General features: G+C 45.8%; 1 protein-coding gene across 1 annotated transcript in view; it reads left to right on the top strand.

The window, feature by feature from the left end:
• The window catches only part of LOC124723027 (polyamine-transporting ATPase 13A3-like), a 288,432-nt gene that overhangs the window by 248,011 nt on the left and 15,035 nt on the right, over nucleotides 1-25,386 (top strand). The gene's annotated exons all lie outside the window — the stretch shown is intronic.

Genomic DNA, 25,386 nt, shown 5'->3' with positions numbered 1-25,386 from the left:
CTTATTCCCATCACCCAACTACATAGTATTGCTAATACGTAAATGAAGTTTTAACAGTTGGCTACTAATTACCGCAAGTCCTTGACATGCTTGATGGATCCGCTCCCACAGCATCGCCAATTTCATGCGTAAATAAATGCAGTTCACTTGCGCTGTATGGAACATTCTTCTCGCCTTCAAAAACTTTGGAACTGTCCCAGTGTCACGACAGCATAGCAAAAAAGTGAGTGAACAAAGTTGTTGAGCTTTCTTCTTACGTAGGCTCTCCAGTCATCGTACCATAATCGACATATCCTCCCCGTAGATGCCGGCCGGCATCTTCATTGATTAAAACTTCCAGGCTGAATTGCCGTGGTCCATATATAAAACTGCTTCTCCTTCCTGAAATTTCGTTGCCTACTGCGGGCATCTCAGCGCTCTATATAAGCGGGACCTCCAGCGCCTAGCAGCCAGTCACCGACTCACCTCAGATGATGTTGCCCGCAGTAGGCAACAAAACATCAGGAAGAAGAAGCAGTTTTATATATGGACCACGGCAATTCAGCCCGGAAGTTTTAATTAATGAAAACACCGGGCGTGAAAGCTTACATGTCATGATTATACGTGGTTCAGTTCGGTAGAGAGTGGGATCTTATTTCATGTTAGCTTTCTCCACAGTACTGAGTTGTGATCTGCGCTTTTCTGATGCAAGTTTTTTAAATTTCATAAACTTTGAACACAACTTCGCTATACTATTCATTGGTGAAAACTATGTAACGACAATGTCTCAACATAGCGAAATAATGCAAACGTATAACAAAACTATTCAATAGCAGAGACAGACATTAAAATATATACAGACTTATGACACAAGTGACGCCCAATCACCTGACCACGTTCGAAGTCTGTGAGTTCCGCGGAGCACCTCATTCTACTCTCGCAATATCTAATCACTACTGAGTCGCTGATATGGAGTACCTGGCAGTAGGTGCAAGCACAATGCACCTAATATGAAAAACATATGTTTTAGGGGGTGTCCAGATACTTTCGATAACATAGTGTAGTAGTGCTAAGGCTATATTGCAACAATGTTATGACAGCATAGAGGAGTGTCATAATGGGGAAAGTGTGATGTGAGCTCGCAAGGCAGGCCATTATTAGTTGCCACAAAGAAGAAAGATGAAGAATGTGTTCAAAATTATCTCCCCTGTGCTAAGAGAGCACAAGGACGAAGACCTAATATACCTTTTCAAACTTTGCCTGAGGTAGAAGAACCTTTTGAAATTGTAGCACTCAATATCATGGGACTGTTTCCCATAATGGCCAAAAACAACAAATATGTTTTAGCTATCATTGATCATTTCTCTTGCTATCTTGTTGTGATACCACTGAGACAGTTGCAAAAGCATTCATAACTCATCTAGCACTACCGTTTGGAAGTCCAGAGGCCATTGTAACAAACCAAGGGACCAACTTTATGCCCAATCTTATGGTATAGGTATATCAATTACTTGAAGTAAAGAAGTGGAGAACTATGTCATTTTGCCTTAAGAGTAATGGCAGGACTCATCGTGTTCAAAAACAATTGTTACAATGTTGTCATATTATGTGAACAGCTCACAGTCTCACTGGGATCATCTAATGCCATTTTTAATTTCATCATACAATACCAGGAAACATAAAGCAACAGAGTTGAGTCCCTTTGAGGCTGTTTACGGCCGCAAAATGCATTCCCCGTTCGGGATCGAGAAGCTGCCTCCTGTGAAAAATTCCAGCAAAGTGAAACATGTGGTTACAAACTTAAGTTTGTTTGGAAGAGAGTTGAGCAGAACAATGCAGCCACACATTAACAACATAACAGCAGTTCCATAGTCAAAAGAATGCTAGGATGCCACTACATGAAGTAGGAGATTACGTGATGTTATGACAAACTGTCATGGATCCCGGCAGAACTAAGAAATTTCTGTTCTGTATATTATGTTCCACATTGCCTTTCAGTGTGGAATGACACCTCCCAGATCAGAAGGTGGTAGTTAATTTTGATCACTTAGCCAAGTATAAAGGTAGCAATACACCATCTCCTATAGTGCATACAGTACTGAACCATTCACCACAGAAGCCAGCGTGCTCTGAAACTGTTACACAATAACTGACTAATTTTCTGTCCCTACAATTTACATTCTGCCCCTCTGTACAATTTATTGTCTTGGAATTAAGAACAAATTTTATCAGTATTTTCTATGTCACTCTACTGTTTAGCCATATTGATGATTCTATTTTGTGTTTTCAGACCATCAGACCCCTGATTAGCTGGAACATTTTCATGTAAGCACTGCATTTGTGCCATTCTTGTAAAGTTACCTCTGTGCCTTATAGTTTTTTTAAGGATGTTAGTTTGATATTACAACTGCTTGGCAGAACTTCTTCCCCACTACACTACTGCTATGGGCAACAGCCTGTCTTTTATGGACATCTGGCCTTTGGCAAACTATGTTAGCAACACAACTGGTGCCTTTTCTCCATTACATGCCATACTGTGTTCTAATGTGTTTCTCTGTGATAGTAAATTAGTTCCATAAGACTAGCAGACTCCTGTGCTGCTTCTAATACATCACCACCTTCACATTTGTATCTTACAAGCTCCTCATTATCCCAAAATTAATCAGTATACCCTTTTCAGCCTTGTTTTTGTCTATTTCCACACTCCTAAACATCCCTAGGTCCACTGTTTACAATGTGACAGTGAAGTGGAAACGTGAAGGAACACACAGCACAAAAGCGTACAGGCCGACCTCATCTGTTGACTGTCAGAGACTGCCAACAGTTGAAGAGGGTTGTAATGTGTAATAGGCAGACATCTGTCCAGATCATCACACCGGAATTCCAAACTGCATCAGGATCCACTGCAAGTACTATGACAGTTAGGCGGGTAGTGAGAAAACTTGGATTTCATGGTCGAGCGGCTGCTCATAAGCCACACATCATGCCAGGAAATGCCAAACAGTGCCTCTCTTGGTGTAAGAAGCATAAACATTGTACAATTGAACAGTGGAAAAGTGTTGTGTGGAGTGATGAATCATGGTACACAATGTGGCAATCCTATGGCAGGGTGGGGTATGACGAATGCCTGGTGAATGTCATCTGCCAGTGTATGTAAACAGTAAAATTTGGAGGCGATGGTGTTACGGTGTGGTCATGTTCTTTATGGATGGGGCTTGCACCCCTTGTTGTTTTGCATGGCACTATCACAGCACAGGCCTACATTGATGTTTTTAGCACCTCCTTGCTTCCCACCGTTGAAAAGTAATTCGGGGATGGCAATTGCATCTTTCAACACAATTGAGCACCTGTTCATAATGCACACGGCCTGTGGCAGAGTGGTTACTTGAGAATAACATCCCTGTAATGGGCCGGCCTGCACAGAGTCCTGACCTGAATCCTACAGAACACCTCTGGGATGTATTGGAATGCCGACTTTGTGCCAGGCCTCACTGACCGACATAGATACTTCTCCTCAGTGAAGCACTCTGTGAAGAATGGGCTGCCATTCCCCAAGAAACCTTCCAGCACCTTATTGAAAGTATGCCTGTGAGAGTGGAAGCTGTCATTAAGGCTAAGGGTGGGCCAACACCATATTGAACTCCAGCATTACAGATGGAGGGCGCCACGAAATTGTAAGTCATTTTCAGCCAGGTGTCCGGATACTTTTGATCACGTAGTGTCTCTCTCCTCCAAGAAGTGTTGTCATATAAAAAAATTGGCTCTTGTAATAAAATACAGTGAGGTAGCCACTTTTGTACACTTGGCATCCAATTCTTTTGCCATTTTTAATTCCTCAATTGCAGGATCTTAATTTTCCTACTCAAGGTATCTGTATTCTGATTTAACTTGCCAGCTTAGGTTTGAGTATGTAGTTGTATCTGCCAAGTTTTAGGGCCCATTTAAGGAGTCTGCTGTTGAGATCTTTTAAACTGAAAAGCTAATGTAAAGCCACGTAATCTGTAATTACTATGGACTGTCATCTGTATAGGTAATGCCGAAAGTAATGGGTGACAAAAATAAGAGCCAGAAGTTCCTTTTCTGTGGTGCTTTAGTTTTTCTCAGCTTAACTCAACTGACATGATGTGTAAGCAGTTGATTTTTCTTCATTTTCTTGTATTTGACTGTGAATACAGTCGACAGCACAAGATAAAAGATGTGGATAAGCCAAGACAGGTGAACTTGTAAGAATTTCTTTCAGTTTTGATATGGCACTCTCGCAATCCAACAATCCAGACAAATAGAGTTCTCTTCTTTAGTAATTTTGTGGTGACTGCATAGTTCTCCATGAAATAATGTAGTAATTTGTTAACGCAATAAATGATTGCAATTCTTTAATGTTCCTTAGCATTGGAAAATTGTCCACTGCACGACGAATGTGGTCTTCTTACACCATATGCTGAAATTACGTGGCCTACATATTACACTTGTGATTGCATGAAATAGCACTTTTCTAATTTCAAATTTAAGTTAGCATCACTAACATGTTAGTATGTTTCGTAGTCGATATGCATTTTCTCTTATTATACTTGAAAAGACAATTATGTCATCCAGATATACTAGAGATGTGGTCAGCTTTAAACCTTTTAAAAGTCATAAATCAGCAAAGTGTTGAAATGTAGCAGGAGTGTTTCAGAGGCCATAGGACTTCCTTAAGTATTCCTAATGCCCAGAGTGTACAAAAAAAAGCTGCATTTTCCTGGTCTTTCATTTGACAGTATCCACAGCACATATCTAAAGTGGTGAAGAATTTGCATTTGCTAAGGTGGTTCAGAGGGTCATTAGTTCTTGGAATGGGATAAGTATCCAGTTATCAAACTTCCTGGCAGATTAAAACTGTGTGCCAGACCGAGACTCAAACTCCGGACCTTTGCCTTTCGCTGGCAAGTGCTCTACCGTGGTAGAGCACGTGCCTGCGAAAGGCAAAGGTCCCGAGTTCGAGTCTTGGTCCGTCACACTGTTTTAATCTGCCAGGAAGTTTCATATCAGCACACACTCTGCTGCAGAGTGAAAATCTCATTCTGGAAGTATCCAGTTTCATGGCCTTATTGGCTGCTCTCATGCCTACACAAAAGCGATAAGGCTTTTACCCATTACTGGTTTTCTTTGGAAGTACTGATACATGTGAAGCCCAGGGACTGAAAGAATGTTGGCTTACTCCTGCTTCTAGCGAAACTGAGATATTTTTCTCCATTACAGACTGCAAGTGATGTGGTTTCTGGGCTGTAGGCCCAGCATTACCTGTAGGAATTTTGTGGTAATTTAAGGAGGTTGCAGGAAGATGTTTCATTTCTTCAAAGAAAGTTGCAAATTTGGCTGGACCCAGATACAATACATCACAGTCTGCCTTACACAGGTGTTAGTTTCTTTTCAGTTTCCAGTTTTATTAGTGCTGTAACTGAGATATAATTTATGCAAACTGTTCTTTCAGGCTGTTCATTTCTTGGTAATCTGTTATCTCATCCATATTTGCTTCATGCAGTTTGGTGAGTATGGTACTCTGGGGGATTTTAACATCTCTGCTTCCAAAGTTATCTATGTTCAGTGGCAAAAAAAGTACTCTCTTCCATCGCACTCATTCAAAATAAACGGCACTTCACAAGGATCTGTGGGCCATCTAACACTCCATTTTCTGCTAATGGAAAATATATCATCTTAAAAATCTATCTTATCCCTCTATTCAAATGATTTTCCCAGTACCACCTGCGAATTTTCACAGTTATTTTTAACTTCAATGCTATGGTATATGATTTAGTGGGTTGTGGGAACATGGCCTTTCACTCTGGACTTAATCACATCTTTCTAGAATGAACAGTGCCAAAATGGTGGACATTTCCCACAGTTTGAACTTCTTTTCATAAGTTAATTATGCTATGAAAATGCAGTGGAAATCTTTGCCTAAAGTGGTGTTGAAATTGTGGCATGCTTCCAAACCTCTTCAAATGTGAACTGGTACTTACTTATGTCTGTTTCCAGTTCTACATTTTCTGAACCTGTAGGGTAAATTACCTTTTTTTCCGAATCCACTCAGTCAACATCAAGGTGGTTTTTATTCTTGGCTGTGAATAGATTTAACAAAAAAAAATGCTAATTTGTATGCCTATATCAATGATAAAGGTAGACTGCCCATTGCTGATTTTATCTTGCAAAGTTACATTTGCCACCTGAAAGACACTACCTCTTATCACTAGATCCACTTCACAGAAGGGGCTGGAGGGGGAAAGGCAGAACCAGTTCCATTCGTGTTTCCCATGTTTTCAGTCCTTCAAGCACCTAGGTAACTTATTTGATTAGGCAAATGATGCCTAGAAGATGGACAATTTGCCCTCTCCTGTCCAGTCTGTCTATGATAGGCACGTGCTGGTGCTAAACACTTGGGAACTGATTTTATTTACTGCTCATTTAGAGACGTGTCACCTTACATTTTATAACAAGCCGTTCATTTAACAGATTTTCATGTAGATTACAAAACATGTTCAATATTACAAACAGCAATTACTGTTTTCAGCAATTACAATGGAAGTAATTATAAATTAGAAATACATTAGAAATTGATAAAACAAAAAATATTCAAATTTTTAGAAGATATGGTGATAGATGACAGGAAAGACTTGGATATGTTTTTTCTTTTGGTTTTTAATTAACCTTCAGTTCTTATGTTATGTACCTTGAGAAGTTTGTGACTAGGGTGTTTGCAATGATTGAAGCCCATATTGTGGGGTTTACTCTGATGGAAGATTGGGCAAATTTCTGGTTCTTCCTGCATAGAAATACACATCATATGCCCTCCCTCAGTGTGCTCAGCAAAGCACACTTTGTGTGCGTGGGGAGAAATACCAGACCGACAAGAGAAGATGACTCCAGTAGCACCAGATGCCTCAAAGAGCAAAAGGGAAAATGCCAAGGTAAAGAAATTAAGCAATTTAGCATCTGCTCTAGGTAGTGACTCAGAATAGAAGGTAGAGATGTTTTTCTGTTGTGGCTCTGAGAGCCCTCACGCTCCCAAGTCAGGTGATGCTGTGATATGATTTGATAGGCAGAATGGCCTATTCTGGTGTGTACTGGTTGATTACTGTCATATGAGCTAAAAGGCAACAGACAGAGGCCTCCTGGTTTGAGCCTAGCTGTCTGGTCTTCTAGGTAACAAGTGGTCGACTACCATTCCTTGTTTCTTTCTCAATGGTAGTATCTGTCCTTGCAGAACATCTTGCAATCCAATTTGGGGCAGTGGCAGTGGCAGTGTCAGTGGCAGTGGCTACCTATTATCCTCCCACCTTTCAAACATGCCAGCAGTGGGTGGAAGATGCCTGCCTCTCTTTCACCATATACTACCTTGAGCTGAATAACAAGCCTTTGAATAAATGGGAATTGGGAATTGCTTCTAGCCCTCTAGTCATCCCCATTTGACAGCCCCAGACCCCAACTTGATTCACAGTCAAAGAATTCAAAACGTGAATATGGTATTGCATCGCTTAGATGTGAATTTCCATCACAGTGGTGATACAGTATCATGAAGGGGAATCAAGTACTGCTAGATGATAATGAGTCTTGAGCACAATGGGTGCAGAAGATCCTCTCAGTACGTGTAGCAGCAGGCACTAAGCAGGGCTTTGTCCTTGGTGATAGTGACTGCCCAAGAACACATCACCAAAAAAACTGATGGATAATCTATGTAAAATATTAGCATATTCAATCTAGACAAGTGTGAAAGTATAGAATTACAAGTTAAACATAATTATGTATAATGTTTTTCAAGTCAGTACATTTCCTTTATAAATTTTAAGGCCATGGAAAAATAGTTAGAAATTTGAAATTTGCAGAGGATGTCAACACAAAAACCCCATCACCAAAGTCATTTAGAACTATTTTCAACTGCAAAACATAGAAATTAAGTTTTATTAAGTAAACTTTAGAAATTTCATCACCATTTTCAACTACAAAAGTAATAAATCTGTACCAAATTTGACAATTGTTATCTTAATATTTTAGGGTACATAGGTTGTAAACGTATGGTACTGAAAGTGAGAGGCTGTGATCAGTAGTGGTTTTAATTGCTACTAGCTATATTTATAAAATTATAGAGTTGGAAAATTTTCAGTTTTGTGGTAAAATAATCTTCCACCAAAAACAGAAAATCACAGTTTTGAAAGATCCCAAATGAGAAAGCTGGATGTGATTTAAGAATGAACCAGAGTCATTTCCTAGGTTACATGGAGCTTCAGAAAGATGGTCCCTACGCTGTCCCCACCTAAATAATATGTTCGTAGGATAACTGCACAGAAGCAGATCAGTTTCTGTCAGTAGCCACAGTGTATCGGGGTAGTTTAGGAGTCTTACTGAAACTGCCTACATTCATGAGAATGGTTATTGTATTACAGCAATACCAAGTGTCATATTGCAGAAAGAACTGCTTTAGTACATCAAAAGAATTTAGTAAATGCCAATTGGAGTGTGATGTTTGTATAAAACTCTAAAATTATTTTCAGTTCACTACATCTCAGATTTTTGGAAATTTGTGTGTTTATTGTGTAGCAACTGGAATTTTACCAGAAATATACAGGTTGTGGTGAGCAAATTTATACTGAACTTACCTGCAGGCAGATTCACAATCTGGAACTGAGGAACTTGCATAGGCTTTCAGTTTCAACAGGTGCAAGTTGCTGTTAAGAAAAAATATTTAATATGACCTGCCTGAATCCAGAAAATTTGGATTTAATACGTAAATGTTAATACAAGTGGTCTTGCCTTGTTGAGTCAAATGACATTTCATCATGCTAATACAGATTTGTATGTGTTTCCTTTTAAAGTTCCTTAAATGGAAGTTTTTTCTACACAGTAGTTGATGTGTCAGCCAGTGGACAGTAGATTGCAAGTGATTAGTTCTTGGTCATTTTCTAGTTAAAATTGTGTTCCATTATCCCTTGTTGAGTGGGTGGGAGGAAGAATGGATACTCATCAGACTTAAAAGCATACAAAGAAAATTCTCCACAACATCATCACAATGTCTAATCCCAGCAAAATTACTTCTTACACTTACATCTACACAAATTTGAACTTCAGAACTGGATTGCATTTGGAATTTCTTTGTACAGATGTCCACCTGCCTTCTCTTGAGTACATCCATGAAGTGACCCCATGGGATACTTGCAACATATTTCTTTTATGCAGGCTATTAATTGGAGCTACTTTCACTACCTGGTAGTATGCACTATCCTTGACCTAATGTGCGACATGCTTACACATTTCCTTCTGGGTCCTGAGTCATATCAGATTTCCAGAGATGAGATAACAGGTTACTTAGCCAGTGAAGCTACCACATGACTGAAATGGTAATGGGAATACTGGACACTGATGAGGGAACGTAGAAGTGACTTGTAAATCATTGCAGTGGTAGCAGCCAATGAGCTGCATGCCATGAAGGAGGCCACTGCAATGTGGTGTGTGTCCTTCCATTTGTCCTGGAAAGAGTCAAATGTCTTACACTGTCTTTATATTGGTCATACCTGTCTGACACATGATTTTTATCCTGTTCAGTAACACCCCCCAACCTTGCCTCCACTCTTCCCTAATGTAACTGCAGAGCTTGACTGACAGTGGCTCACATATTCATAAAGTGTCCTCTCCTTAATTATTAAAGGACAACCAAACAAGTCTTATGCTTTCTTCTAGAAAGTGTCTTCCATTCCCAGACTTAATGTTTTGGCCATACTCATTTGTAGGAGTGATGCCTCTCACTGCACACTGAAATCCCGAAGGTCCCCAGAAGACCCCACAACTATGCCTGCTCCACATACCCCTTGTATCTGTTATTATCTTTCATGTCATTTTCTGATATTTTCTGCAATCTTAACTTTTCATCTCCTTTTACTCACATTGACCTTACGTACATCTCCATCATCTTATACGCATCTTGTATCATCTGAGGGATAGGAGGGGTGTGTGTGTGTGTGTGTGTGTGTGTGTGTGTGTGTGTGTGTGTGTGTGTGTGGGAGGGAGCTGCCTCTCATTGCAGATGAGTCCTGAAAGGAGGGGCGAGAGGCAGCATCTGCTTCTGACCAACACAGTAGACCAATTTTGCACCCCTTCTAAAATTTCCTGTACTTACTCTTAACTCTTAATTGTTAGTGTTCTGGATGTCTCTGCTCTACAGTTTCTCCACAGACTCGTTAGAAACAGCAAATATCTGGGCCATAATGCAGTGCATTACTAGTCAGTTCAGTATTGGATGACGACTATGATAACAGTGACAACACCACCACCACCACCACCACCACCACCACCACCACAATCATCATAGTCATTTGATGAGCTGATGACTAGCCATCCCATCGAGAACCACCTTCTTACTCTAGGGTACAGAAGTTCCCATCCCACATGTCACTACATCGCTTGAGTCAAATGCTGGAATGGTTCCTTTGACAAAGGGCACAGCTGATTTCCTCCCCATCCTTCCCTAATCCGAGTTTGTGCTCCATGTCTAATGACCTCATTGCCTATGACACATTGAAGTCTAATCTCCTCCTCCATGCATTCGGGAGGACGACGGTTCAATCCCGTCTCCGGCCATCCTGATTTAGGTTTTCCGTGATTTCCCTAAATCGTTTCAGGCAAATGTCGGAATGGTTCCTTTGAAAGGGCACGGCCGATTTCCTTCCCAATCCTTCTCTAACCCGAGCTTGCGCTCCATCTCTAATGACCTCGTCGACGGGACGTTAAACACTAACCACCACCACCACCACCACTCTCCTCCTCCATGTGTCACTCTCCCCCCTGCGGGTTCGGGGGTAAGAATAGGCCCACGGTATTCCTGCCTGTCATAAGAGGCGACTAAAAGGAGTCTCAAACGTTTCGGCCTTATGTGATGGTCCCCTGTCTGGTTTGACCACCATATCGCAAAATTTTTCCGCAAAATTTTTCCGAAGAGCGAGCCGATTGGGGAAGGGCGCCTTACTTGGTGCATTGTCTCCACCTTTCGCCAGCTTATTCGCCGTTGAATTACAGTCCTGCCTGCTCTCCATCTCTTGGGCATGACTACATTTCTGCGTGGGGATTACACCTTGCACTGTGCGGTGCCACTTTCTGCACTGACGTCGACCATGGACCACATGTTACCTAACATCCAGCATGGTAGCCAGTCCGTTGTGGTGGGGCCGCCATGTACTCTGTTGGTTGTAGCCCCCTGACAACACAGGGATCGCTCTACTGATGCCTGCGCCGTATGCCAAGGAGTAGATGCCTATCCTCCTGGGGTATCGGGACTCCCGGCAGTGGCCATCCTGCCAGGTGGCTCTTGCTGCGGCTGGGTAGCGCCCGCCCGTGGGGAGGGCCCTTGGTCGGAGTAGGTGGCATCAGGGCGGATGACCCGCATTGAAGTGTGGTACATAGTCTCTCGCTGTTGGCCAGCTGCCGGCAGTCTCTAAGCGTTCTCAGGCTCAATTTAATGCTCAGAAGTACGATCCGAAAATGTTCCCCTCCCTGGCCACACCGTGGGAGGAACGTAAGACTCAGGATGGCAGTAGCAGTTATTTGCCCCGATTCTTAGTTTGTACGAGAGCTGATGGGAAGTCTTTTCTCTCCACAAAGCCTCAGTTCTTCCTCGAGCATTTAGAGGACAAGTTTGGGGAGGTGGAGGGCTTGTCCAAAATGTGCTCTGGGTCAGTCCTGATACAAACGGCATCCTCTGCCCAGTCACAACGGTTACTTGCTTGTGACAAGTTGGGGGATGTTGCCGTTACGATCACACCTCATAAGAGTTTAAATATGGTCCAGGGTGTTATTTACCATAGGGATCTTCTTTTGCAGTCTGATGACAAGCTGTGCACCAATTTAGAGTGCCGAGTTGTACATTTCATCCGGCGCGTTCATCGAGGTCCGAAGGAAAATCAGATTGCTACCGGTGCCTTCATCTTGGCCTTTGAGGGGGATACATTACCAGAAAAGGTCAAGGTAATGGTCTACCGATGTGACGTCAAGCCCTATATCCCTCCCCCGATGCGGTACTTTAAGTGCTGGAAGTTCGGCCATATGTCTTCCCGCTGCACTTCCAGCCTCACATGTCGAGATTGTGGACGCCCATCACATCCCAATACTCCATGTGCCCCGCCTCCCATCTGTGTCAGCTGCGGGGAGCACCATTCACCTTGCTCGCCAGACTGCCAAATCTTCCAGAAAGAGCGTAAAATCATGGAATACAAGACCCTGGACCGACTGACCTATACTGAGGCCAAAAGGAAATATGACCGACTCCATCCTGTGAGAATGACACCTTCCTACGCCGCTGCTACAACACCTGTGCTAGCCCCATCAGTTTCTCGAATTCTTGCCGGATCGACGAGTAGTACACCACCTCCTGCCCCCTCGCCAGTGGGGGGCTCTACCCACCGGGTTGCTCCTGTGCCGCCTACCTCAGGAGCAACACCATCCCACCCATTGGGGACATTCGTCCCCGCTTTCTAAGCCAGAGAAGTGTCCAACTTCTTCAGCTTCTCATGCTTGCAAGGGGTCCCTTGGGTCCCTCCCTTTCCAGGTTTCCACCAGCGGGAAGGCTGATGACTGACAGTGGCGTATGTGCCCACAATCAGCTGGTCGTAGGGCTTCACGATCCTCCTCCGTCCCGGAGACTGAATCGGTGAAGCCCTCCCAGCCAGTGAAACCGGAGGAGCAGCGTGAGAAACCCAAGAAGAAGAGCTCTAAGCCCAAGGAACTCGCGGTGGCAGCCACCCCACCACAACCTTCCAGCTCTGCGTCTGAGGACGAGGTGGAGATTCTGGCATCCGCTGAGGACCTCGATCTCGCCGGTCCCTCAGACACCATGGATAGCACTAGCACAGGTGCGCAATCGGAGGCAGCAGGTGACCCAGCAGCGTAATCTGCCTTCCAAGTCCCATCACGCCTTTCTCAGACATGGACAATACCATCCTCCAGTGGAACTGCAGCGGTTTCTTCCACCATCTAGCTGAGCTCCGACAACTTATCAGCCTTCACCCTTTCTTCTGCATTGCTATTCAGGAAACTTGGTTTCCAGCAATGCGAACCCCCGCCCTCCGTGGCTATCGGGGTTATTAAAAGAACCGGGCAGCTTATGAAAGGGTGTCTGGTGGCGTCTGCATATATCTGTCCCTCTACAACCACATTTAGAGGCTGTCGCTGTTCACGTGTGGACGCCACAGGCTGTTACCGTCTGCAGTCTTTACCTTCCACCGGATGGAGATGTTGCGCAGCATGTCCTGGCTGCGCTGATAGCCCAATTGCCGCCACCTTTCTTATTACTGGGCGACTTCAACGCCCATAACCCTCTGTGGGGTGGGTCGGTGGCGACAGGTCGAGGCGCCACCATTGAGCATTTCTTGGCACAGCTCGATCGTTCGCTTTTAAATGATGATTCCCTCACACACTTCAGCGTGGCGCATGGCACGTACTCCACCCTCGACCTTTTGATCTGCAGCCCTAGCCTCTTACCGTCTGTCCAATGGAAAGTGCATGACGACCTGTGTGGTAGTGACCACTTTCCAATCTTTCTGTCACTGCCACAGCGACACTCTTCTGGGCGCCGTAGCAGATGAGCTATGAATAAGGCTGACTGGGACTTGTTCTCCTCCACTGCCGCTATTGAGCCTCTCTCTAATGATGACATTGATGCGGTGGTTCAATCGGTCACCACCGGCATCGTTACTGCCGCCAAATCTGCCATTCCCTGTTCTTCTGGGTCCCCTCGGCGGCGGACTGTGCCTTGGTGGTCGTCTGAGATCGCTGAAGCGATTAAAGATCACCGGCGGGTGCTCCAGCGTCACAAGCGACATCCCTCCATAGACCACCTTATCGCCTTCAAACGGCTGCGTGCGTGAGCCCGCCTCCTTATCCGCCAAGGCAAGCAGGTGTGCTGGGAGCGGTATGTGTCCACCATTGGCCTCCATGTCACTCCATCTCAGGTCTGGGCCAAGATTCGACGCGTCTATGGCTATCGGACCCCTGTCAGCATCCCTGCGCTCTCACTGAATGGAGCAGTTTGTACAGACTCCGACATCATTGCAAACCGCTTGGCAGAGCATTTTGCTATGAGTTCCGCTTCTGCGAATTACCCCCTGGCCTTCCGCTCCATTAAAGAGCGGATGGAACGTCGGAGCTTTTCGTTTTGCACCCACCATCCAGAATCGTACAATGTTCCATTCAGTGAGTGGGAATTTCGCAATGCCCTAGCCGTTTGCCCTGATACCGCTCCTGGGCCAAATGGCATCCACTGTCAGATGCTGAAACGCCTTTCAGTGGACTGCCAGCGATGGCTCCTTGACCTTTACAACCGTGTGAGTTCCTGTTGCAATGGCAGGAAAGTATTGTTATCCCCATTCTGAAACCGGGCAAGAGCCCTTTGGAGGTGGACGGCTACCGTCCCATTAGCCTCACCAATGTTCTTTGCAAGTTGCTTGAACGGATGGTGAGCCGGCGGTTGAACTGGGTACTGGAGTCTCAGAGCCTTCTGGCTCTGTCTCAGGGTGGGTTCCGTAAAGGCCGCTTCGCCGCCGACAATCTGGTGAACCTGGAGTCGGCCATCCGTACTGCCTTTGCCCACCATCAGCACCTGGTCGCTGTCTTTTTCGACATGCGGAAGGCGTATGATACGACATGGCGTCATCACATCCTTTCTACGCTTCATGGATGGGGTCTTCGGGGCCCTCTGCCGATCTTTATCCAAAATTTTCTGTCGTATCGTACCTTCCGCGTGCAAGTCGCGGCCTCCCATAGTTCCTCCCGAGTTCAGGAGAACGGTGTGCCACAGTTTTCTGTTTTAAGTGTCTGCCTGTTTTTAATAGCCATTAACGGGCTCGCTGCGGCGGTGGGAACGTCTGTCTCAGCGTCCTTGTATGCTGACGACTTCTGCCTTTACTACAGCTCTATTGGCATTGCAGCTGCTGAACGTCAGCTACAGGGCGCTATCCATAAGGCGCAGTCTTGGGCTGTAGCTCATGGGTTTCAGTTTTTGGCAGCCAAGACCTGCGTTATGCATTTCTGCCGGCGACACACTGTCCACCCGGAGCCACGGCTTTATCTTGATGGCGAACCCCTTGCAGTGGTGGAGTCACATAGATTTTTGGGGGTGGTCTTTGATGCTCGGTTGACTTGGCTGCCTCATATTCGGCAACTTAAACAGATGTGTTGGCGGCATCTAAATGCTCTGCGATGCTTGAGCCACACTTGCTGGGGCGCCAACCGATCTACCCTGTTACGGCTGTACCAGGCATTAATCCAGTCCCGTCTGGATTATTTCTGCGTTGCGATTGCTGGATCCAATCCTCCACAGTGGGATACGCCTTGCCACTGGTGCCTTCCGGACCAGCCCTGTGGACAGCATACTTGTGGAGGCAGCTGTCTCTCCACAGCGGTTACGGCGCCAACGTTTTCTAGCCACTTATGCTGCCCATGTTTTCAGCTTGCCCGGGCATCCTAACTATTGGCTACTATTCCCACAGTCGCATGTCCATCTTCCAGAATGTCGGCCCAGGGCTGGATGTACGATCTCGGTCCGCGTCCGAGAGCTTCTCTCCGGGCTTGGGGCTTTACATCTTCCGCCTCCTTTCCGGGCACCTCTGCTTACACCCTCGTGGTGTGTGCCTCGCCCTTGCCTTCAGCTGGAATTGGCACAGGGCCCGAAGGACTCAGTCCCTCCGGAGGCCTTCCGCCGCTGCTTTCTTTCCATCCTCGCAATGTATCAGGGCTCTGGCATTGTTTACACTGACGGCTCGATGGTTGCAGGTCGTCTCTCTTATGCGCTCACTCTAGGGGACCATTCTGAACAATGTTCATTGCTGGCTGGCTGCAGCGTTTACACTGCTGAGCTGGTCGCCATCTTTCGTACCCTAGAGTATATCCGCTCCTGCTCAGGTGAGTCCTTCATGATCTATAGCGATTCCCTGAGCGGTTTATGAGCTCTCGACCAATGTTTCCCTCGTTCTCGTTCTCATCTGGTGATGGCTATTCAGGAGTCCCTGCATACTCTTACCCGTTGCGGCCGCTCAGTGGTCTTTGTTTGGACCCAGGCCATGTTGGGATACCCGGCAATGAAAATCTTGACCGCCTGGCGAAAGAGGCCACCAGTACACCATCTCTGGACATTGGCCTCCCGGAGACTGATTTGAGGGCAGTCTTACGCCACAAAGTTATCTCGCTTTGGGATGCTGAATGGCGCGGTCTGGCCACCCCTAACAAACTCCGTGCTGTCAAGGAGTCGACGACTGTGCGGCACTCCTCCTTGCAAGTCTCTCACAAGGAGTCTGTCGTCCTCTGCCGACTGCGCATTGGGCACACACGGATGACCCACGGCCACTTATTGCGCCGTGAGGACCCACCTCTATGTCGCTGTGGCTCCGTTTTGTCTGTGGTCCACATTTTGTTAGAGTGTCGCCTTTTAGCTGTGCTCAGGCAGATGTTTGCGCTGCCTGACATGCTCCCTGCCCTTTTAATAGATGACTCTGCCATGGTGGACTTAGTTTTACGTTTTATTCGGGCAGGGGGTTTTTATCATTTAATCTGAGTGTTTCTGTTTTTTAGTGTTGATTCTGGCTTTTGGCCTCCGATTTTAAACTGAGTTTTTAATGTGTTCTCGGTGGTTGGCTTTTCCTTTTTTTCTCTATGGTCGGCGAACCACCGTCAAACTCTGTGTGATTTTAATTTGTTTTGTCTGATCTCTGTCTGAGTCTTTCTTGTCCTGTGTCATCTGACGTTTTATCTGTTGTTCGTTTTTTCCTCTGTGGGTGACTTTAGTTTTTTGGAAAAAGGGACCAATGACCATCACAGTCTGGTCCCTTTAACCCCCACAAACAAAACCAACCATGTGTCACTCTCCTTTTACTGAGTAGAGATTAGGATGATCCAGGAACACAATCACTGGGTTTGATAGCTTGGAAAAAGGACATCCAGACTGAGAAGGTGCATTGTACTTGCGTATGTGCTTATGGCAAAGTGTGAGTACATTGAAAACAACGTGCTTGCAAAATGAGTGCCAATTAAGTTGATGGGCGAAGTAGGCTTGTGTGGGGAATCTTCACACAGACTGCAAGGAGGCCTTATAGTTGCCACTCTCTTGACCTCAGTGTTACTGAGAATGTACGTGATTGTTGGTAAGGCGGGTACCGGGTTGAGATTCATTGGGAGAGTGCTTAGATAATGTAGTCCATCAACAAAGGAGGTGGCTTACAAAACACTCGTTCGACCTATACTTGAGTATTGCTCATCAGTGTGGGATCCGTACCAGATCGGTCTGACGGAGGAGATAGAGAAGATCCAAAGAAGAGCGGCGCGTTTCGTCACAGGGTTATTTGGTAACCGTGATAGCGTTACGGAGATGTTTAATAAACTCAAGTGGCAGACTCTGCAAGAGAGGCGCTCTGCATCGCGGTGTAGCTTGCTCGCCAGGTTTCGAAAGGGTGCGTTTCTGGATGAGGTATCGAATATATTGCTTCCCCCTACTTATACCTCCCGAGGAGATCACGAATGTAAAATTAGAGAGATTAGAGCACGCACGGAGGCTTTCAGACAGTCGTTTTTCCCGCGAACCATACGCGACTGGAACAGGAAAGGGAGGTAATGACAGTGGCACGTAAAGTGCCCTCCGCCACACACCGTTGGGTGGCTTGCGGAGTATCAATGTAGATGCCACTGATGGAGATCTACATGCTTTTTGCACAGCTCTGACCAGTCTGCATGATATGTTTTCCTCTTGTCTGTGTTATTTATTGCAATGTTTGGATTATACTGCAACTGACTATAGAATCAGAAGATTCCATCAAGATAAGACTTTTTCAATAAACAAGACAAGATTCAAGCTTCTAGGGATTTTGGAATAAAAACTCAAATGCAACAGGCTCACTAGCAAGTTCCATAAATAATAGACACCTTGACTCATATTTGACCACAAATACTGCTTGTGTTGATGTGTGCAACTGTGGTACTCATCATACGGTAATAAAGTAAGATATCACAGTGAGATGATGACAGCAATTAAAGATTTGTTGGAACATTCTGTATTCCCCTCTTTTACAGCAGGACTATCAGGGAATGTACGTAATCAAACATGGAGAATCCAGAATGGAATATTATGAAAAGGATAGTTGCTACTCACCATATAGTGGAGATGTTGAGTCACAGAAAGGTGCAACAAAAAGACTGTCGGAAAGTTAGCTTTTGGCCAACAAGGCTTTTGTTAAAATAGAACACACACACACACACACACACACCCAAGGGGGTCCACAACTCTTTTGTGGATACATGTGTAGCGAGCACGGGACCCCAAGCTAGTGTGGCTCTTATTCCTTTCCAGGCTGCATACCTTCCTATACCACATCCTTCCCCATTCCCCATCTCCCCACCCCCCCTCCCCACCTCCGCCTCTTCCCTTCCCTTCCCTTCCCTTCCCTTTCTCCCCCTCTGGGAGTATGTTTAGTGCCTACATCCGGAGACAGATGCTTGAAACTGTAAAACAGTCTCTCTTCTTCTCTTTCTCTGCTGGCAAGTCTCTGTCCTTCCTTTACCCTCTTCGAAAAGCTGCGGCGTTTGAGACCTCTCTTCTTTCCTTTCCTTTTCTTTGTTCCTCCCTTTCTCTTTTTTCCTCCCTGTGCATGTCTAAAGGCCAGCCCACGCTTTCCCACGCATAGCTGGTGATGGGGTAACGCGTAATTCCCCACCCCGGGTAGACAGGTGGGACACGTAGGTACCCCCTGGTAACAGCCAGGCCCAGGGAGGGGTGATAACCCGAGCTGGTACCTTCCGAAAGTGCCGATTGGTCCCTCCGTCCGTTTCTCGGGAGGTGTGACCTGAGGTGTGAACTATCACCTAAGGCGGGAGTGCCCTCAGAGAGGGCCCACAAGGAAGGAGACGCTGGTAATCATGAGGGATACTTCCGCAATGGTTTCCTCATCATCTACTATGTCTGCTCACAAGCGAAAGTTAAACGAGTCTCAGCCATGGACAATTCTTCCATCAGTACCACAGTTCCTTGTTGTTTCTCGGTCGGACGAAGGTCAAGACTTCTCCACAGTCAACCCTTTCATTATTCAGAAAGGTGTCGACGCAATTGCAGGTCCTGTAAAGTCTTGTTTCCAATTACAAAATGGCACCTTGTTGTTACAAACAGTCAGTGCCCTCCAGGCACAAAAATTCCTTCGTACTTCATTGCCACACACCTTCCCTGTCCGGGTGGAAGTGACCGCACTTTAAATTCATCGCGTGCGGTGGTTTATACATCCTACCTTGACAGATGGTTCGACGAGGAAATTCAAAACTACCTGTCTGACCAGGGCATAACGGCTGTTCATCGAGTCATGAAAAGGGTTGACAAGGACTTGGTTCCAACCCGTACTGTCTTCTTGGCATTTGACAGAGTTCAACTTCCAGCGAACATAAAAGCGGGCTGTGAGATAATTTCCATTCGCCCTTACATCCCAAACCCTACGCGTTGCTATCGGTGTCAGCGGTTCAATCGCACCAGCCAGTCATGTTCTATTCCGGCCAAATGCGTTACGTGTGGCAAGGATGCCCATGAGGGTGCTTGTCCACCTCCATCCCCTTGTTGTATCAACTGTATGGGTGATCACGCTGCTTCCTCTAGAGATTGCCCCATTTTCAAAGACGAACGGCTCATTCAGGAAATCAGAGTGAAGGAAAAGATGTTGACCTTTGCTGCTCAAAAGTTATTCGCCAGTCGAAAGGCCACTGTGCCACACACAGGTCACTACAACACTGTCCTTGCCTCTCCTCGGCCTACAAAGGAGGCAGCCACGCAGACTTGTTCATCTCACCTTTAGTTCCATGCTCATGAGATCAGCCAGTGCAAAGATCGCCTGTTCAACCTCCCCACTATCACCTACTCCTTCTATCGCTCACCCTTCATTGGGTTCTGCTAAATCACGAGCCCCAAAATCAGACACCCGGACTTCCAAAAAAGAACCTACTCGTGAAGATTTTTTTACGTACCCCGACTTCACAACCATCGATTCCTCCCTCATCTCAACGTCCTGTCTCCAAGAAGGCTAATAAAAAACCCAATTCCTCTCCTTCTCTGCCATTGCATGTATCATCTACAGCACCACCTGGCGGTAACTGCTCCCGGCCATCATCTGTGTCACCAAGGCATGCAGCTGGCAGCCGATCAACCGGCCGATCGCTGGTGGCAGGAGCTGCTCCCAAACAACCTATGGATCAGGATCTTCTGCCTTCGGCTGAATGCTGTTCCACGCTGTTGGCCGTAGGCTCTGAGCAGTCGTTGAGTTGAGGGCAACCTTGGCCACGTTCTTCCCTTTTCTGTCCACCCTTTGTCCGTTATCCATTGAAATATCTGTGGCATTTCAACCAATTGGGATGAACTGTCGATCCTCTTACGATCCTACTTGCCTCTCATCTTCTGTCTTAAGGAAACAAAGCTGCGTCCCCACCATCGCTTTGTTTTCCCTCATTTTCAGTCAGTCTGATTTGATCTCCCCTCTGTTGAAGGCACTCCAGCACATGGAGGACTCATGATTCTTCTCCATGATACTTTCTATTATCACCCAGTCCCCTTAAACACTTCCTTCCAAGCTGTCGCTGTCCGTCTTTCCCATTCTGGATACACCTTCTCTCTTTGTACTGTATACGTTCCATTGTCCACACCAATGGCAAGAGCTGATCTCCTTCATCTTCTTGGTCAGCTTCCGCCCATCTATTTGCTGGTTGGGGACTTCAATGCCCACCACCCGCTTTGGGGATCTCCGCGTCCTTGTCCGCGTGGCTCACTATTGATAGACATCTTCCACCAAGCGGATCTTGTTTGCCTCAACACTGGGGACCCTACATTTTTTTCCGCCTCCATGACAAATTTCTATCATATGGACCTTTCGGTCAGTACTGTTCCGCTAGCTCGGCACTTTGAATGGTTCGCTCTTGCTGATACACACTCGAGTGACCACTTTCCATGTATCCTTGGAGTGCAGCCACAACTGCCATATACGCACCCGAAACGCTGGAAGTTTGCCCAAGCCGATTGGACACTTTTTTCGTCTTTAGCGATATTTGATGACAGTCACTTTCCTAGCGTCGACGATGAGGTCATTCATATTTCAGAAGTTATTCTTACAGCCGCGGAACGTTCAGTACCTCGCACCTCCGATTTGCCCCGGCGACCCCCAGTTCCTTGGTGGAACAAGGCTTGCTGTGATGCAATATGTGAGCGACGACGTGCTCTTCGTGTTTTCTGCCACCATCCTACTTTGTCCAACTGTAACCGCTATAAGCAGTTCCGTGCGCGATGCTGTCGCATCATCCACGGTAGCAAGAAATGTAGCTGGGACTACTTTACCAGCTCATTTAACACCTTCACTCCCTCCTCGAAAGTTTGGAGTCGGATTCGACGATTATTTGGCGCGCCTATTTTCTCCCTGTTCTCTGGGCTCACTGTCGCACGTAATACCTTAGTAGACCCTGTCGCAATTTCTGACTCATTGGGTCAACACTTTGCTGAGATTTCGAGCTCTTCAAACTTCCCAACAGCTTTTCTCCCGAAGAAACATGCAGCGGAAGTGCGACCTCTTGCTTTCTCCTCTCAAAATCGAAAAGCTATAATACGGCGTTCTCCATGCGGGAACTCCAACACACACTCTCTTCTTCTCGCTCTTCCCCCCCCAAGACCGGATGGTATCCACATCCAAATGTTGCTGCATTTATCGTACCATAGTCTGTGCTACCTCCTTTGCCTTTATAATCGAAATTTGGACTGACAGTACTTTTCCCAGAAGATGGCGGGAAGCTATTGTCGTTCCTGTTCCGAAACCTGGAAAGGACAAACATCTCCCCTCTAGCTATCGCCCCATTTGGAGTGTATGGTGTATTGCCGCTTAGCCTGGTGGCTGGAGTCCCGAAGTCTCTTAACACGTGCCCAATGCGCTTCCCGAAAGTAACGTTCTGCAGTTGACCATCTTGTTGCTCTCTCCACGTATATTATGAACAATTTTCTCAGGAAACACCAAACAGTAGCAATATTTTTTGACCTGGAGAGAGCATATGATACCTGTTGGAGGACAGGCATTCTGCGCACACTGTTCTCTTGGGGCTTTCCAGGTCGGCTGCCCCTTTTTATCCATGAATTTATGACAGAGCGCACATTTAAAGTGAGAGTGAACACTACTCTCTCCCGTACTTTCTCCCAAGAAAACGGGGTACCCCAGGGCTCCGTGCTAAGTGTTGTACTGTTTTCCATTGCCATAGATCCAATTATGGAGTGTCTCCTTCCCGATGTCTCAGGCTCCCTCTTTGTGGAAGATTTTGCGATTTCATACAGCTCTCAACGGACCAGCCTGCTTGAACGTCGTCTTCAAGGATGTCTCGATCTCCTCCACTCTTGGAGCATCGAAACTGGCTTCTGCTTGTCTCTCAGTAAGACTGTTTGTGTCAATTTTTTGCGTTGTACAGAGTTTCTTCTGCCTTCCTTACATCTAGACCCTGTCAACCTTCCATTCGCGGACATCGCTAAATTCTTGGGTCTTATGTTTGACAGAAAACTGTGCTGTTCCCCCCCATGTTTCCTATCTTTCGGCTTGCTACATCTACATCTACATTGATACTCCGCAAGCCACCCAACGGTGTGTGGCGGAGGGCACTTTACGTGCCACTGTCATTACCTCCCTTTCCTGTTCCAGTCGCGTATGGTTCGCGGGAAGAACGACTGTCTGAAAGCCTCCGTGCGCGCTCTAATCTCTCTAATTTTACATTCGTGATCTCCTCGGGAAGTATAAGTAGGGGGAAGCAATATATTCGATACCTCATCCAGAAACGCACCCTCTCGAAACCTGGCGAGCAAGCTACACCGCGATGCAGAGCGCCTCTCTTGCAGAGTCTGCCACTTGAGTTTATTAAACATCTCCGTAACGCTATCACGGTTACCAAATAACCCAGTGACGAAACGCGCCGCTGTCTGCTGTCTGCGATCCCTTAACACCCTCCATGTTCTGAATGGTACCTCCTGGGGAGTAGACTGAGTGGTTCTTCTTCGCCTCTATCATGCCTTAGTGTGCTCGAAATTGGACTATGGAAGCGTAGTTTACTCCTCTGCTCGGCCGTCTATTCTTTGGCGTCTCGACTCTGTCCTCCACTGTGGGTTACGTTTAGCGTCTGGAGCTTTTTACACCAGCCCTGTGGAAAGCCTTAGTCCTGAGACTGCTGAACCTCCACTGCCCAATCGGTGAGCTGTCCTTCTGAGTCTTTATACTAGCCATCTGTGTTCCATGCCTGCTAATCCAGCCCATGACATTTTTTTCGACGCCTCCTTGGATTTAGGGTATGCAGGCTTGCCTTCCTCTCTACTACCACCGGGAGTCCGCTTCCGTCAACTGCTATGTTCTCTTTCCTTCCACTTTCCTAAAACTTTCTTGACAACTTGGGGTACAGCAGCGTCTTGGCTCCAGCCCCAGACCTGCCTGCTCTGTGACCTTTGTCAGTTTCCCAAGGATGGTACCCCTTCTCTTGTTTATCGTCGGGCATTTGCTGCACTGTGTGCGCAAATGAAGGATACCACATTTATCTACACTGATGGCTCAAAAACATCATTTGGTGTTGGGAGTGCGTATGTTGTTGGCAACACCCCTCATTGATTTCGGCTTCCCGACCAGCGTTCCATTTTTACTGCAGAGCTTTACACTGTTCTCCAGGCTGTCCAATACATCCCGTCACCATCAGCGGCTACAGTATATTATATGCTCAGATTTGCTCAGCTCTCTCCTCAGTTTCCAAGCTCTCTACCTGTCCACCCTCTGGTCCACCGGATTCAGGACTGCCTCCACTTGGGGGAAATCTCTGTGGCGTTCCTCTGGATCCCAGGACATGTTGGTATCTGTGGAAATGAGGCGACTGATACAGCAGCCAAGGTTGCAGTCTCTCTTCCTCAGCCTGCTGTTCGCATGGTTCCCTTCCCTGATCTACAGAGTGTTTTATGTCGTTGTGTTGTTCTTCTATGGCACACACATTGGTCGACACTTCGTAATAATAAATTGTGGGAAGTGAAAGCTCTTTCCTGTGCTTGGACCACCTCCTCCCAAACTCGTCGTCTGGAGGAGGTAATTTTAATTAGACTCCGAATAGGGCAATGTATTTTTAGCCATCGACATCTTTTAAGTGGCGATCCTCCCCCGCTTTGTCCCCTCTGCTCTCAACTGTGGATGGTGAGACATGTTTTACTTGAGTGCCCTTATTTTACTCCGTTATGCTCCCGTCTACAGCTGTCGCCTGATATATCTCCCATTTTAGCGGATGACACGTGCTCAGCCGATCGCGTTCTCGAGTTTATTAGTGTCAGTGAGTTGATGTCAGTCATTTTAAGCTCTTTTTGGGGACAAACAACTCCCTTCTATAGTGGTTTTTTAAGATTTTCTTCTATTTTTAGTTTCCCCACCTTTTTTGAGTTTCGCCCCCATTTCTGCTGGTTTCCAGTTTGGTTTTTTACCTTTTCCTAAGTCACACATCAGGCACTAATGACCATAGCAGTTTTGCACCCTAAAACCACAAAAAAAAAAAAAAACCACACAAGTCTGGCAGATGGAGCCTACATATTTAGGCATGACATTAAGCTGTATGTGAAAGTCAGATGGGGTTAGTATGATAGGGTAGGCATGTGAGGTTATCATTCACCATTGTATATTACAAGTAGTCACATTTTTTACTTGTTATATGTAATGATTAGTCAAATAATAGAGAGAGACTCTAAGAAAAATTTAAAATCTGAAACCTTTTTAAAATTAATTTCGATGAATGGAGTCAGGCTGCGCTGCTGTAAAGTGGGATGATATTGCAGGACACTCTTGTAGATCAATTGCAATTGTAAATATGTGTCACTAAAGATTACCTGCTTGTACAGCTTAACATACAGTGCACTAACTTACAAGGCAAAGAGATGATCTTGATCTGGACCTCCACATACAAAAATTTATATCTGGAGCCTGATGCCCTTCCTGTGACCACAAACTCTAATTACTGATTTAGATAAACATTGTGCTGTGTATATTTGTGTTGTTAATATTCTGCTTTTGAGTTTGAAGTGGGAAAAAAGTAACATTTTACTTTACCGGTGTGGAAAATTGCCAGAAACCACACTCACGGTGGTAGATGTAAGAGATCAATTGTTGTTGAAACAGCTCATGAATTCAGTTTGGATCTCCTTGTCATGCAAGGCAGTCTGCTTCATTTTAAGCTATACAAGATGGTTCAAACAGGGTTATCACATCTGGAACAACAGAATGAGATCCACAATATTAATATTTCACAATAAAAACATAAATGTTACTGTTTTGGATTCTGATTTTTCCTCTTTTCCTCATGACAGTCTTTCTTGAACAAAGATTGTAGATCAATGAATTTGTG

This window comes from Schistocerca piceifrons, chromosome X, assembly GCF_021461385.2.
Source record: "Schistocerca piceifrons isolate TAMUIC-IGC-003096 chromosome X, iqSchPice1.1, whole genome shotgun sequence".
In the NCBI taxonomy this organism is placed as follows: domain Eukaryota; kingdom Metazoa; phylum Arthropoda; class Insecta; order Orthoptera; family Acrididae; genus Schistocerca; species Schistocerca piceifrons.
This window is presented reverse-complemented; position numbering and strand designations above follow the sequence as displayed.